Source organism: Neoarius graeffei, chromosome 12 (genome assembly GCF_027579695.1).
Source record: "Neoarius graeffei isolate fNeoGra1 chromosome 12, fNeoGra1.pri, whole genome shotgun sequence".
Classification (NCBI taxonomy): domain Eukaryota; kingdom Metazoa; phylum Chordata; class Actinopteri; order Siluriformes; family Ariidae; genus Neoarius; species Neoarius graeffei.
In genome coordinates this window covers 69,040,921-69,054,921 of record NC_083580.1, presented here as the reverse complement: position 1 = coordinate 69,054,921, position 14,001 = coordinate 69,040,921, and the positions used below count along the sequence as shown (strand labels likewise).

Below are 14,001 nucleotides of genomic sequence, written 5' to 3'. Positions count from 1 at the left end.
AGGGTCCGGGTACTGAACTGGCCAGCCTGCAGTCCAGATCTTTCATCCATAGAAAACATTTGGCGCATCATAAAACGGAAGATACGACAAAGAAGACCTAAGACAGTTGAGCAACTAGAATCCTACATTAGACAAGAATTGGTTAACATTCCTATCCCTAAACTTGAGCAACTTGTCTCCTCAGTCCCCAGACGTTTACAGACTGTTGTAAAGAGAAAAGGGGATGTCTCACAGTGGTAAACATGGCCTTGTCCCAACTTTTTTGAGATGTGTTGTTGTCATGGAATTTAAAATCACCTAATTTTTCTCTTTAAATGATACATTTTCTCAGTTTAAACATTTGATATGTCATCTATGTTCTATTCTGAATAAAATATGGAATTTTGAAACTTCCACATCATTGCATTCTGTTTTTGTTTACAATTTGTACTTTGTCCCAACTTTTTTGGAATCGGGGTTGTAAATCATCATCTGGGCTGGGTGTCGATAATTGTGGAACGACGTCAATAACTGTGGACAAAGGTGTCAATACTTGTGGAACGGCGGCACATGATCTGATACGCTAATTAATCGGGAATCAGCTCGTTTTTTTTTCCAGTGGAAGTTTGAGTGATTATTCATGCACAATTTGCATATTGAAAGTATTTTCTACTTGCCAAAAGATCGTTAATGTGTCGATAATTGCAGCCACCGCTCTCGTGGTATAAAGAGAATAAAGAATAGAATCAGAATCAAGTTTATTGCCAAGTACGTTCTCACATGCAAGGAATTTACTTTGGTCCAAACCGAATTTCTTCTATGTGTGAACGTGCTTGGCAATAAACTTGGTTCAGACTCTAATTCTGATTCTGATGTGTTCATATGTTATGCTAATAATTCAAAATTTGGTCAGTAGGCACACAGACAGCTTATTTGGATATGAAAGAATACATTTTTTAGGAGGCTATTTATTTAATTCTTAAAGTCCCGGATGCTGAACTCTCCACTCCACGCGATTATTTTGATTGCTCCTATTACTACTACCACTAATTATTATTATTATTATTATTATTATTATTATTATGCATGAGCAAGGCTATGAAACCATACAACAAGCAATTTCATTTTATCCATAAAAGTTTTATAAAGATAAACCTGGATATTTATAAAGCTTCCATTTGACAAAATCTGCTGTTATTTTACTCAAAGTTAAAATAAATTATATAAATGTGACTCACGTGCGAAAGATAGTGTGTATAGTGCTACTAGTGTCAGCTTGTGCTTGCGCGCTTTTACAAAATATTAGCGCATGCGCATTACGTACAGCCGAACCACTTTCATTTTCAGTTTCCCTTCCGTAATTACAGTCTTCTGCCTGTAGATGGCGCCTTGAATCGCGCTAATTCTGCAGATAGACTTATCTGCTCATTCTCAAAGTGTCTCACAAATCTGACAATTGCACATGAGACAACGTCTAACACAACTCTTAACTCATTTGACTGTAGGAGGGCTTTTTCTTTTTTTTAATGGCTTTGTGAACTTCTAGCATATGAGACTATAGGTTTCCTAATGCTCAATGTTCCTCACTTTACTTCAGAACAAGGTCCAGTGGGTGAAGTAGGACATTCCAACTCCTGCCACGTCCAAGTCTCAAGTCCAAGTCCCAATCTGCTTGACCTTCATGTTTTTGGTTTGGCTGCAAAATGTAAACAAGAAAAAGTAATTTACCATTGTTTATCACTCTTTAAAGATTAGTTTAATTTAGTACATATAGATTTACAGATGAACCTGGTGACTTGTCCAGGGTGTACCCCGCCTCTTGCCCATAGTCAGCTGGGATAGGCTCCAGCTTGCCTGCGACCCTGTAGGACAGTATAAGCAGCTACAGATAATGGATGGATTTACAGATGAAGTTATGAAACACGTAATGCACTAAAAATCATACAGAAGCTATAAACTCATCCATGACTTATTCACTATTCGTGCAATTTCCAATCCAAGGAATGTATAAAATCATGCAGATACAGGCCAAGAGCTTCAATTAATGTTGACATCAAACATCAGAATGGGGGAAAATCTGATGTCAGTAACTTTGACTACTGTTGTAGTGAAGACAGTCTAAACCAACACCAAATCAAGACCAACACCAGAGTGTATCGAGACCGAGACAAGACCAAAATTTTGAGGGGTTGAGGCTAAGCCAAGACCAAGACAGGATGAGACGGAGTCAAGACCAAATTTTGTTAACAGTAACAAAAATTTCAAATTTGCATTGAGTCACATTATTGGTTGTGTTTGAAGCAGGAAGTTTTACATCCAATCATAGTAATGATCTCATCTCATTATCTCTCGCCGCTTTATCCTGTTCTACAGGGTCACAGGCAAGCTGGAGCCTATCCCAGCTGACTACGGGCGAAAGGCGGGGTACACCCTGGACAAGTCGCCAGGTCATCACAGGGCTGACACATACTAGGGCTTTGACTTCGAACTTCGATATTCGAATACAATTCGAATGTTGTGAAAAAAAGAGATGTTCGAACGAACATTAGGCAGCTCTAAATATTCGAACCTGTATATGGTATCATTAGACATAATTCTTTTATTTTTGTGAATGTGGTTGTAAAGGTTTTCAGTTCAGGTCGCAGGTTTTTTTTTTTAACGTCTGTGGAATTTATGTGAATCGCGAAGGTCATTGTCTTTTGTCTTATCTGGGCACCTGTAGACGTTAGCGTCAAGCTGACTATGCGACACTGCGCAGTAATGCTTTCATGCGCTGTTATTTTTGTCAACTTGGGATAGTTGCTAAAAAAAAAAACTATTAGCTTACTTGCGCAAGTAGCCTATAGGCCTAAATTAATTTAGCCTACACATGGTGGAATTTACATACCATGAAGTTCATAAGTTAACGAAGTGAGCACGTAAAACTGATCTGTGATCTTATAACATATCGTGTCCGTGTTTGTTTGAATTGTGAATCAGAGACGCGAGCAGGAAGCAGTGACATGACAGCTGACACCGGTCTCATTCAAAACAAACATTCTCAAAAAAAGCCAACACGAATGGGCTCGGAACGGCAGTGTTATAAACTCACAGATTAGGTGTAGGCCTAGCAGTACCTGCTCATTTTGTAAACGTTCCCCTTTGATTGTCAGTGAGGCTACAGTTTAGAGGCTTTCATCAGTACAAGCAACCAGGAAACCGAAGGAACAGCGTTTCACACAAAAAAGGCAACGGACAAACGACGAAGTTTGTGGATTATGTAACGTTAAAAGTGTCAGCCGGTATAATGCCAATTACTACGACACTGCACGTTTCATTAGTAGTGGTTGTAAAAACACGCCTGAATATTTCGTATTTCCTGCACGCAATCTTATTGACATTGACTGAACACTGCCCCCTGGTGGACTGAATATCATATTTAATTTTGATGCCGAGGTGTTAGTGAGGCATTTAAGAATAATATAATTAATAAAAGTTCGAATACTATTCGAATGTCTAGATTAATTTCCAAACGAACTTCGAATATGATTTTTGGGCCAAGGTCAAAGCCCTAATAGACACAGACAACCATTCACACTCACGGTCAATTTAGAGCCACCAGTTAACCTAACCTGCATGTCTTTGGACTGTGGGGGAAACCGGAGCACCCAGAGGAAACCCACGCGGACACGGGGAGAACATGCAAACTCCACACAGAAAGGCCCTCGCTGGCCACGGGGCTCGAACCCGGACCCTCTTGCTGTGAGGCGACAGTGCTAACCACTACACCATCGTGCCGCCCCATAGTAATGATGTTAACAAATAAATCAGACAATACACAGGCAGTTTAGTGAAATCCTCACAGTTGTGGTCTTGACCAATCTGGAAATTAAATCCCAAGTATCTATGTCTAAGACTGAGACAAGACCAAGTAAAAATGTGATCAGTTCTGAGATGAGACTGATTTTACATACTACAAGACTAACATTCCCCATGACATTTGAGTATTTTATAATCTGCTGATCTTCTGAAAACTACCAATCTGAAATGTGTTTCTGTTTTCCATGCAGTTTCTAGCAAAGGTGAAAATGGAGAAAAATCACAATTCCACCAAAAGATACCTTACCTACTTCTACATTCTTGAAACAAAAACAAGCCTTTAAAAACTCTGTGGGCAATGTTGCAATGGATGAAAGCATCTATCATGGACACATACTTTTTCCTGCCTTGTTATGATTAATATTGTAAATGAATATTTAATGAACCATTTTCCTAAAGCTTTAGAATATGTAGTACAGCTTGTAATTAGTTTTAAATTTATATTAGTTTTAGATCATGGCCAAAATCCAGACCCACATGTGGTTCTTCTCCAAACTGTTGTCACAGAGCCCTGACCTCAACCCCACTGATTACTTTTAGGATGGAACTGGAGTACTGATTGTGTGCCAAACCTCCTTGCTTGACATCAGTGCCCGACCTCACGAATGCTCTTGTGGCTGAATGCCACACTCCAAAATCTAGTGGAAACACAGTCTTCCCTAAATTCCCTGAGTAATGAATAAATAAGATTTAATGATGATTATTATCATGGATGCTCTATGCTGCTCATCTAGTAGTAGTAGTAGTGTTTATTGCCTTGAAAAGGAGAGAACATAAAATTAAATACATAAACTCATAATATACATACAGCAACAATTAGAAATAATAATCATGTTAAAAAAATTTTAAATGGCATGAGCATCATATTAAGAACATTTCTATCATATTGATCCTGACTTAGCAATAACTGGTGAACAAAATCGACTAGACCATCATCTCTGGTAAAACATTTCATGTGTTGACAATATCATGCATAATTATCATCAAAAATATACTTAATAAGAGATATTCCGGCGGCACGGTGGTGTAGTGGTTAGCGCTGTCGCCTCACAGCAAGAAGGTCCTGGGTTCGAGCCCCGTGGCCGGCGAGGGCCTTTCTGTGCGGAGTTTGCATGTTCTCCCCGTGTCCGCGTGGGTTTCCTCCGGGTGCTCCGGTTTCCCCCACAGTCCAAAGACATGCAGGTTAGGTTAACTGGTGACTCTAAATTGACCGTAGGTGTGAATGTGAGTGTGAATGGTTGTCTGTGTCTATGTGTCAGCCCTGTGATGACCTGGCGACTTGTCCAGGGTGTACCCCGCCTTTCGCCCGTAGTCAGCTGGGATAGGCTCCAGCTTGCCTGCGACCCTGTAGAAGGATAAAGCGGCTAGAGATAATGAGATGAGATGAGAAGAGATATTCCATAGTTAAGACATGTTTGACTAGCTCATGTGACTAGGTTGTCTTGACTTGATTTATCACATGATTTTTGGCCAAGTAAAAATATATAAAAAGATCTGGCTCTAGAATCAGTCACTAACACATTTCATAACAATTGTAAATAAGAAGACAGAGTCATCTATATCCCCCGCCCTATATACCAACTATATACCAAGTTTCAAGATATTATTTGTCACATTTTTCAAGTTCAATTATTATTTGTCACATTTTTCAAGTTCAAATTTTTCAACCCTACCTCTTTACACTGACCTCAGCAGCCTATGGCATAAACCCACCGGACCTTTGGTCCAGGTGAGCTAAAAATTAAAAATTCTCACATTTCTTGGTATCAAAAGGCACATATACATTACTTAATCAACACATATACCAACTTTCAAGACCATACCACTCATAGTTCTGCTCCGGAAACAAAACCTACCCCCAAGACTAACCTGAGAGACTAAGTCTGAAATTGTTTCCATGGAAACATGAAAAATTAAAATTTCTCAAATGTCTTAGTATGAAAAGGCACATCTAGATCACTGTGTTAACATGTACAGTGGTGCTTGAAAGTTTCTGAACCCTTTAGAATTTTCTATATTTCTGCATAAATATGACCTAAAACATCATCAGATGTTCACACAAAGTCCTAAAAGTAGATAAAGAGAACTCAGTTAAACAAATGAGACAAAAATATTATACTTGGTCATTTATATATTGAGGAAAATGATCCAATATTACATATCTGTGAGTGGCAAAAGTCTGTGAACCTCTAGGATTCGCAGTTAATTTGAAGGTGAAATTAGAGTCAGGTGTTTTCAATCAATGGGATGACAATCAGGTGTGAGTGGGCACCCTGTTTTATTTAAAGAACAGGGATCTATCAAAGTCTGATCTTCACAACAAGTTTGTGGAAGTGTATCATGGCATGAACAAAGGAGATTTCTGAGGGCCTCAGAAGAAGCGTTGTTGATGCTCATCAGGCTGGAAAAGGTTACAAAACCATCTCTAAAGAGTTTGGACTCCACCAATCCACAGTCAGACAGATTGTGTACAAATGGAGGAAATTCAAAACCATTGTTACCCTCCCCAGGAGTGGTCAACCAGCAAAGTTCACTCCAAGAGCAAGGCGTGTAATAGTCGGCGAGGTCACAAAGGACCCCAGGGTAATTTATAAGCAACTGAAGGCCTCTCTCACATTGGCAAATGTTAATGTTCATGAGTCCACCATCAGGAGAACACTGAACAACAATGGTATGCATGGCAGGGTTGCAAGGAGAAAGCTACTGCTCTCCAAAAAGAACATTGCTGCTTGTCTGCAGTTTGCTAAAGATCATGTGGACAAGCCAGAAGGCTATTGGAAAAATGTTTTGTGGACGGATGAGACCAAAATAGAACTTTTTGGTTTAAATGAGAAGCGTTATGTTTGGAGAAAGGAAAACACTGCATTCCAGCATAAAAGCCTTATCCCATCTGTGAAACATGGTGGTGGTAGTATCATGGTTCGGGCCTGTTTTGCTGCATCTGGGCCAGGATGGCTTGCCATCATTGATGGAACAATGAATTCTGAATTATACCAGCAAATTCTAAAGGAAAATGTCAGGACATCTGTCCATGAACTGAATTTCAAGAGAAGGCGGGTCATGCAGCAAGACAATGACCTGAAGCACACAAGTCATTCTACCAAAGAATGGTTAAAGAAGAATAAAGTTAATGTTTTGGAATGGCCAAGTCAAAGTCCTGACCTTAATCCAATTGAAATGTTGTGGAAGGACCTGAAGTGAGCAGTTCATGTGAGGAAACCCACCAACATCCCAGAGTTGAATCTGTTCTGTACGGAGGAATGGGCTAAAATTCCTCCAAGCCAGTGTGCAGGACTGATCAACAGTTACCAGAAACGTTTAGTTGCAGTTATTGCTTCACAAGGGGGTCACACCAGATACTGAACGCAAAGGTTCACATACTTTTGCCACTCACAGATATGTAATATTGGATCATTTTCCTCAATAAATAAATGACCAAGTATAATATTTTTGTCTCATTTGTTTAACTGGGTTCTCTTTATCTACTTTTAGGACTTGTGTGAAAATCTGATGACATTTAAGGCCATATTAATGCAGAAATATAGAAAATTCTAAAGAGTTCACAAACTTTCAAGCACCATTGTATACCAAGTTTCAAATCCGTATCATGAATAGTTTTGGATATATGCTCTGGAAACGAACATTGCTCTTAAAAACTAAGTCAAAATCTATTTTTTATGTAAAAATTTGAAAAATACTTTTTTCAAAAATAGCAAAAAGCACCAGTTCACATGTTGCTTGATATATATACAAAGTTTCATGAAGATATCTTCAATAGTTTTAAAGATATGGCCCGGAAACAAAAATGTGACCGGATGGATGGACAGTTGGACGGACGGCTGGATGGACAGATGGGCAGAACCCATTTCTATATCCCCCACCAAACTTCGTTTGGGTGGGGGATAATAACCAATGCCCAATGTAGTCTCAATCCTATGTACTGCTATAGCATTTGACAGGGGACCGTTTCGACAAAACCTATGAACACCGATTCCACCGATTGTTGTGGAAGGACCTGAAGTGAGCAGTTCATGTGAGGAAACCCACCAACATCCCAGAGTTGAATCTGTTCTGTACGGAGGAATGGGCTAAAATTCCTCCAAGCCAGTGTGCAGGACTGATCAACAGTTACCAGAAACGTTTAGTTGCAGTTATTGCTTCACAAGGGGGTCACACCAGATACTGAACGCAAAGGTTCACATACTTTTGCCACTCACAGATATGTAATATTGGATCATTTTCCTCAATAAATAAATGACCAAGTATAATATTTTTGTCTCATTTGTTTAACTGGGTTCTCTTTATCTACTTTTAGGACTTGTGTGAAAATCTGATGACATTTAAGGCCATATTAATGCAGAAATATAGAAAATTCTAAAGAGTTCACAAACTTTCAAGCACCATTGTATACCAAGTTTCAAATCCGTATCATGAATAGTTTTGGATATATGCTCTGGAAACGAACATTGCTCTTAAAAACTAAGTCAAAATCTATTTTTTATGTAAAAATTTGAAAAATACTTTTTTCAAAAATAGCAAAAAGCACCAGTTCACATGTTGCTTGATATATATACAAAGTTTCATGAAGATATCTTCAATAGTTTTAAAGATATGGCCCGGAAACAAAAATGTGACCGGATGGATGGACAGTTGGACGGACGGCTGGATGGACAGATGGGCAGAACCCATTTCTATATCCCCCACCAAACTTCGTTTGGGTGGGGGATAATAACCAATGCCCAATGTAGTCTCAATCCTATGTACTGCTATAGCATTTGACAGGGGACCGTTTCGACAAAACCTATGAACACCGATTGCAGCCTTGAGCAACTTTGCTTGGATTTGCTCGACGTTAGCCAACAAGGATTTTATCATGTTAACACAGTGTATACCGTATATAAGTACCGGTTTAATCGCTGTGTTCCATACAAAACTGACCGTTTCAGCATCAGATCTGTGTACATAATCCTACACTTGGCAACGAGAAAAAGGCATTCCTACAGGCCTTCACTCAGTTATCTCCATGCAGCAATTTCTGACTACTAGACAGTGTGACACCAAAGTACTTTACACTATCGCTTTCAACAAGTCCATTGTTATTCCGGTACCAAAGTGGACGAGGGTGTAAATAGTGTTTGCCAAACGTACAACATTGTTTTGGCCGAGTTAAACCTCAAACCATGAGAAACAATATATTCATTTGCCACATTAATAAGCTCCTGCAGACAAGAAACTGTTAAACCTGTTAACAGGATATCGTCTGCATAACAGAAAACATTGAAGCTAAGGCCGTAAATACATATACCACAATTAATACTAGATAATGATTGGATGAGATCATGGTAAAACATGTTAAACGACATAAGAGAGGTCAGTCCATTCTGGGATTTCTCGGATTTCTGTAGGTAAAGCCCCCTTTGCTTTTTGAGTATCCAGATGCACTCTGTATCTCTGTGAGCTACATTTTATCTGAGTCACTTTTGAGCTGTTGTTGTGTAATCCTGTTAACAGAGAGAATTGCTTTTAACCTCAGAGTTTTCTGAACTTTGTACTTCAGGCTGCACAACAAATTTACCAGAACGGTTTATCAACAGTTGGCATAGGATTGTGTGGCTTATGGGAATTAAGATGAGGTTTGTGTGTGTGTGTATGCGTGTGTGTTGACCTTTTTTCTATGTTTATTTTTCGCAAGAGCTCACTTAGGTCACTGGGGTGTCTTTGCTGTCAGTAATACTTTTGATTCAGCATTTGGTAGGTAGATCAGTGTGTCAAAATCTGCTCATGTTTTCAACAGGTATTCATGTACTGTTTTCTCACAGTGTAAAATTACCAACATTATCATTAGATTTTTATTCTTATTAAATTATTTCTCACATGATTTCGTGTTTTTTTTCCTTCCCTTGTTGATATCACTAGGTTACCAAAAAAAAAGAAGGAATTTTGAAATGCAGAGTTGGAAATTTCTTGACATTGCAAAACCAACTTACTCAGCTTAAGCTGCACGCTATGTCAGCATAATTATTTCAGCAACAGTTTCCTGAAATGCACAAGACTCACACCCATGCACGATAGGAACATCTCGAGTTCAAATGATCAGAAAGATAAGCAAATGGTAAATCATCCATCTATTCATCCATCCATTCTCTATCCCATTTATCCATGAGGGTTGGGGGGAAATCTGGAGCTAATCCCAGCTTCAGGCAAGAGGCAGGGTACACCCTGGGCAGGTCGCCAATCTATCACAGGGCTAACACAGACACAAACAACCATTCACAACTATTAGTGGAATTAGAGTACTATTAGAGTAGTCAGTTGACCTAATCCGCATGTCTTTGGACTGTGGGTGGAAACCAGAGCACCCAGATCCACACAGGCATGGGGAGAACATGCAAACTCCTGACAGAGAGGCCCCAGGCGACCCTGAGGTTCAAACTCAGAACCTTCTTGCTGTGAGGTGCCAGTGCTCACCACTACACCACTATGCCACCCTGGTAAATCATTTTTTAACAATTTGCATTTACCCCTTAAACAGTAACTTATGTAAACAAAAATAAAAACTTACATAAAGTGCAGGTTGGAAGTGAAAGTGAATAAAGCATAAATCAAAATAACCTGTCTGTTTCCACCCCTTCAGTCTCCCAAATGCCATTAAATGTCACAATGCTTATTTTATATAAACTGCTATTTGCTGGTGCAATCATATCTTGAACAACTGATTGGCCATCGTCTATGCTGACACCATTTTAAGAGCCTGTCAAAATGACATGCAGGTAGATGACAACTAGGGTCACTCAGCCAATCATACACAAGGTCAAAGGTCACTGCCTAAAATGTTTTCTTTTCAGAAGAAATTGAATTTATACAGGGGGCTGCAAAAATAGGTATACAGTAAGGATTATTCCAGTATTGCCAGTATTAGAATAGTGGTGCTAGGTTTCATTTAATACTAGAATTCATTAAAAGATAGGGTTTTCGTACGCAAGCCACATTCTGTTGATGCCATGATTCAGTTCATACGGGAGGCTTGCCAGGAAATTAATGCTGATAAAGACCTTTGTGCCAGAGTGTGCATAGGTGTCCACACTCGACTAGTGGAGTGTGTGAATGCCGGGGGCAAACAGTTTGAACATTTGAGGGATTAATATGTTTATTATTGATATGTTTGTATAATCAATAAAATAACGTTTTGTTTTTCATTAATGTATACCTACTTTTGCAGCCCCCTGTATAATTGCCTTTCTGAAACAACTACTACCAGAGACCCTTAAAGGGGTTAAACTTAAAAGGATCTCTATCCTCCCAATGACAGTCTTCTTTGACACAAGATTTGAGTACAGAATGGATGTTGATAGATTACAACCCCAAATCAGAAAACGTTAGGATGCTATATTGAAATTAAAACAGAAAACAATGATTTGTAAATAATCATTTAATCTGTATTGCAATTAAAACAATACAACAGCACATTATTTGATGTTTTACTTCATTCAATTTATTTATTTATTTATTTTCAAAAGAAACATGTTTGGGCGACATGGTGGTGTAGTGGTTAGCACTGTCGCCTCACAGCAAGAAGATCCTGGGTTCGAGCCCAGTGGCCCACGAGAGCCTTTCTGTGTGGAGTTTGCATGTTCTTCCCGTGTCTATGTGGGTTTCCTCCGGGTGCTTCGGTTTCCCCCACAGTCCAAAGACATGCAGGTTAGGTTAATTGGCGGCTCTAAATTGACCGTGAGTGTGAATTGTTGTTTGTCTCTGTGTGTCAGCCCTGTGATGACCTGGCAACTTGTCCAGGGTGTACCCTGCCTCTCACCCATAGTCAGCTGGGATAGGCTCCAGCTTGCCTGCGACCCTACACAGGATAAGCGGCTACAGATAATGGATGGAGGGATAAATGCATTTAAATTTTGATTCTTGCAACACATTAAAAAAAAGTTGGGTTAGTAAAGAATTTACCACTTTGCAATGTTGCCATTCCTTCTCAGAATAATTAAAATATGTTTAGGGACTGAAGACACCAAGTGGTGAAGTGTTTCAAGTGTTATTTTTGTCCCATTCTTCCTGCAAACAGGTCTTAAGGTGTGCAACAGTACGGAGTCATTGTCCTATTTTTCGTTTCAGAGTGCACCACGTGTTCTCTATTGGGGACAGAGGGGACAGGCTCCCTCTTCTTCCACAGCCATGCCTTTGTAATGTGTGCAGAATGTGGTTTTGCATTGTCTTGTTGAAATCTCCCTGGAAAAGATGTCATCTTGAAGGCAGCATGTGTTGCTCCAAAATCTCAATGTACTTTTCTGCATTAATGCTGCTATCACAGAAGTGTAAGTTACCTTTGCCAAGTTCACTGACACAACCCCATACCATGACAGACCTTGGCTTTTGGACTTGTTGCTGGTGACAGTCTGGATGGTCCTTTTTTTCTTTGGTCTGGAGCACACGGTGTCCATTTCTTACAAAAAAACAACAACCTGAAATACTGATTTCTCTGACCACAATACATGTTCCCACTGTGTGATGGGCCATCCTAGATGCCTCTTGGCCCAGAAAAGTCGATGGCAGTTCTGGACACAGTTAACATAAAGCTTCCTTTTTGCACAGTAAAGTTTTAATTGGCATTTGTGGACGTAACTCCGTATTGTAGTGCTTGACAGAGGTTTGCCAAAGTAATCCTGAGCCCATGTGGTCATATCAGCTGTAGATGAATGACAGTTCTTGATGCAGTGCTGTCTCAGGGTTCGGCGATCACAGGTGTTCAGCTTAGGCTTGCGCCCTTGCCCTCTGTGCACCAAAATTCCTCCAGATTCCTTGAATCACTTAATAATCTTATGCACTGTAGAGGGCGAAATATCCAAATCCATTCATATCTTTCTTTGATGAACAGTGGTTTTAAATATTTCAATTATTTTCTTATGCATTTGTTGACAAACTGGAGAGCCTCAGCCCATCTTTACTCCTCAAACACTAGGCCTTTCCTGGATACTGATTTTGTACCAAGTCATGATTACAGTCACTTGTTGACATCACCTGTTTCAAATCACATGATTATTTTATTGTTTTACCAGAGGCAACGTCAGAAGCATCTTACCTGGGCTAAGTAGAGAAAGAACTGGACTGTTGCTCAGTGGTCCAAAGTCCTCTTTTCAGATGAAAGTAAATTTTACTTTTCATTTGGAAATCAAGGTTCTTGAGTCTTGAGGAAGAGTGGAGAGACACAAAATCCAAGGTGTTTGAAGTCCAGTGTGAAATTTCCACAGTTTGTGATGATTTGGGGTGCCATGTCATCTGCTGGTGTTGGTCCATTGTGTTTTATCAAGTCCAAAGTCAACACAGCCATCTACTAGGAGATTTGCTTCTATCTACTGATAAGCTTTATGGAGATGCCAATTTCCTTTTCCAGCAGGACTTAGCACCTGCCCACAGTTCCAAAATTACTACCAAATGGTTTGCTGACCATGATATTACTGTGCTTGAGTGGCCAGCCAGCTCGCCTGACCTGAACCCCAGAGAGAATCTGTGGGGTATTATCAAGAGGAAGATGAGAAACACCTGACCCAAAAATACAGACGAGCTGAAGGCTGTTATCAAAGAAACCTGGGCTTCAGTAACACCTCAGCAGTGCCACAGGCTGATCGCCTCCATGCCACGTTGCATTGATGCAGTAATTTGTGGTAAAGGAGCCCCAACCAAGTATTGAATGTACAAATAAACATACTTTTCAGAAGTTGGACATTTCTGTATTGGAAATCCTTGTTTGATTGATCTTAGGAAATATTCTAATAATTTGAGATGCTGGATTTCTGATTTTCATGAGCTATAAGCCATAATCAAAATTAAAACAAAAAGGCTTGAAATATTTCACTTCATGTGTAATGAATATAGAATATATGAAAATTGACCATTTTGAATTAAATTATGAAAAAAGCATGAACTTTTTTCATGATATTCCAATTGTTTGAGATACAGTAGTATTTCGTGATTCTTAAATAAAATGCAAGATTTGAAAAATAATTTTATTTGCATTGAAGTTTTATTTGTCCCACACCTCAGTCATACTACTCAATGAGATGTACACATTTATTGGTTTATTTATCCATTTTTATTTTCACAGATTTCATTTTGCTCACTAACAGGACTAGATAAAACACTGATAATCAGTTGTTGTACACT

At 39.3% G+C, this 14,001-nt stretch overlaps 1 protein-coding gene across 1 annotated transcript in view; it reads right to left on the bottom strand.

Annotated features, from left to right (window-relative positions):
• The window catches only part of slc29a2 (solute carrier family 29 member 2), a 28,619-nt gene extending 27,358 nt beyond the window's left edge, over positions 1-1,261 (bottom strand). Inside the window, exon 1 of the mRNA XM_060936311.1 lies at positions 1,218-1,261. The gene's annotated coding sequence lies outside the window, so the exon portion shown is untranslated. The remainder of the gene's footprint in view (positions 1-1,217) is intronic.
• Between the last annotated feature and the right edge of the window lie 12,740 nt (positions 1,262-14,001).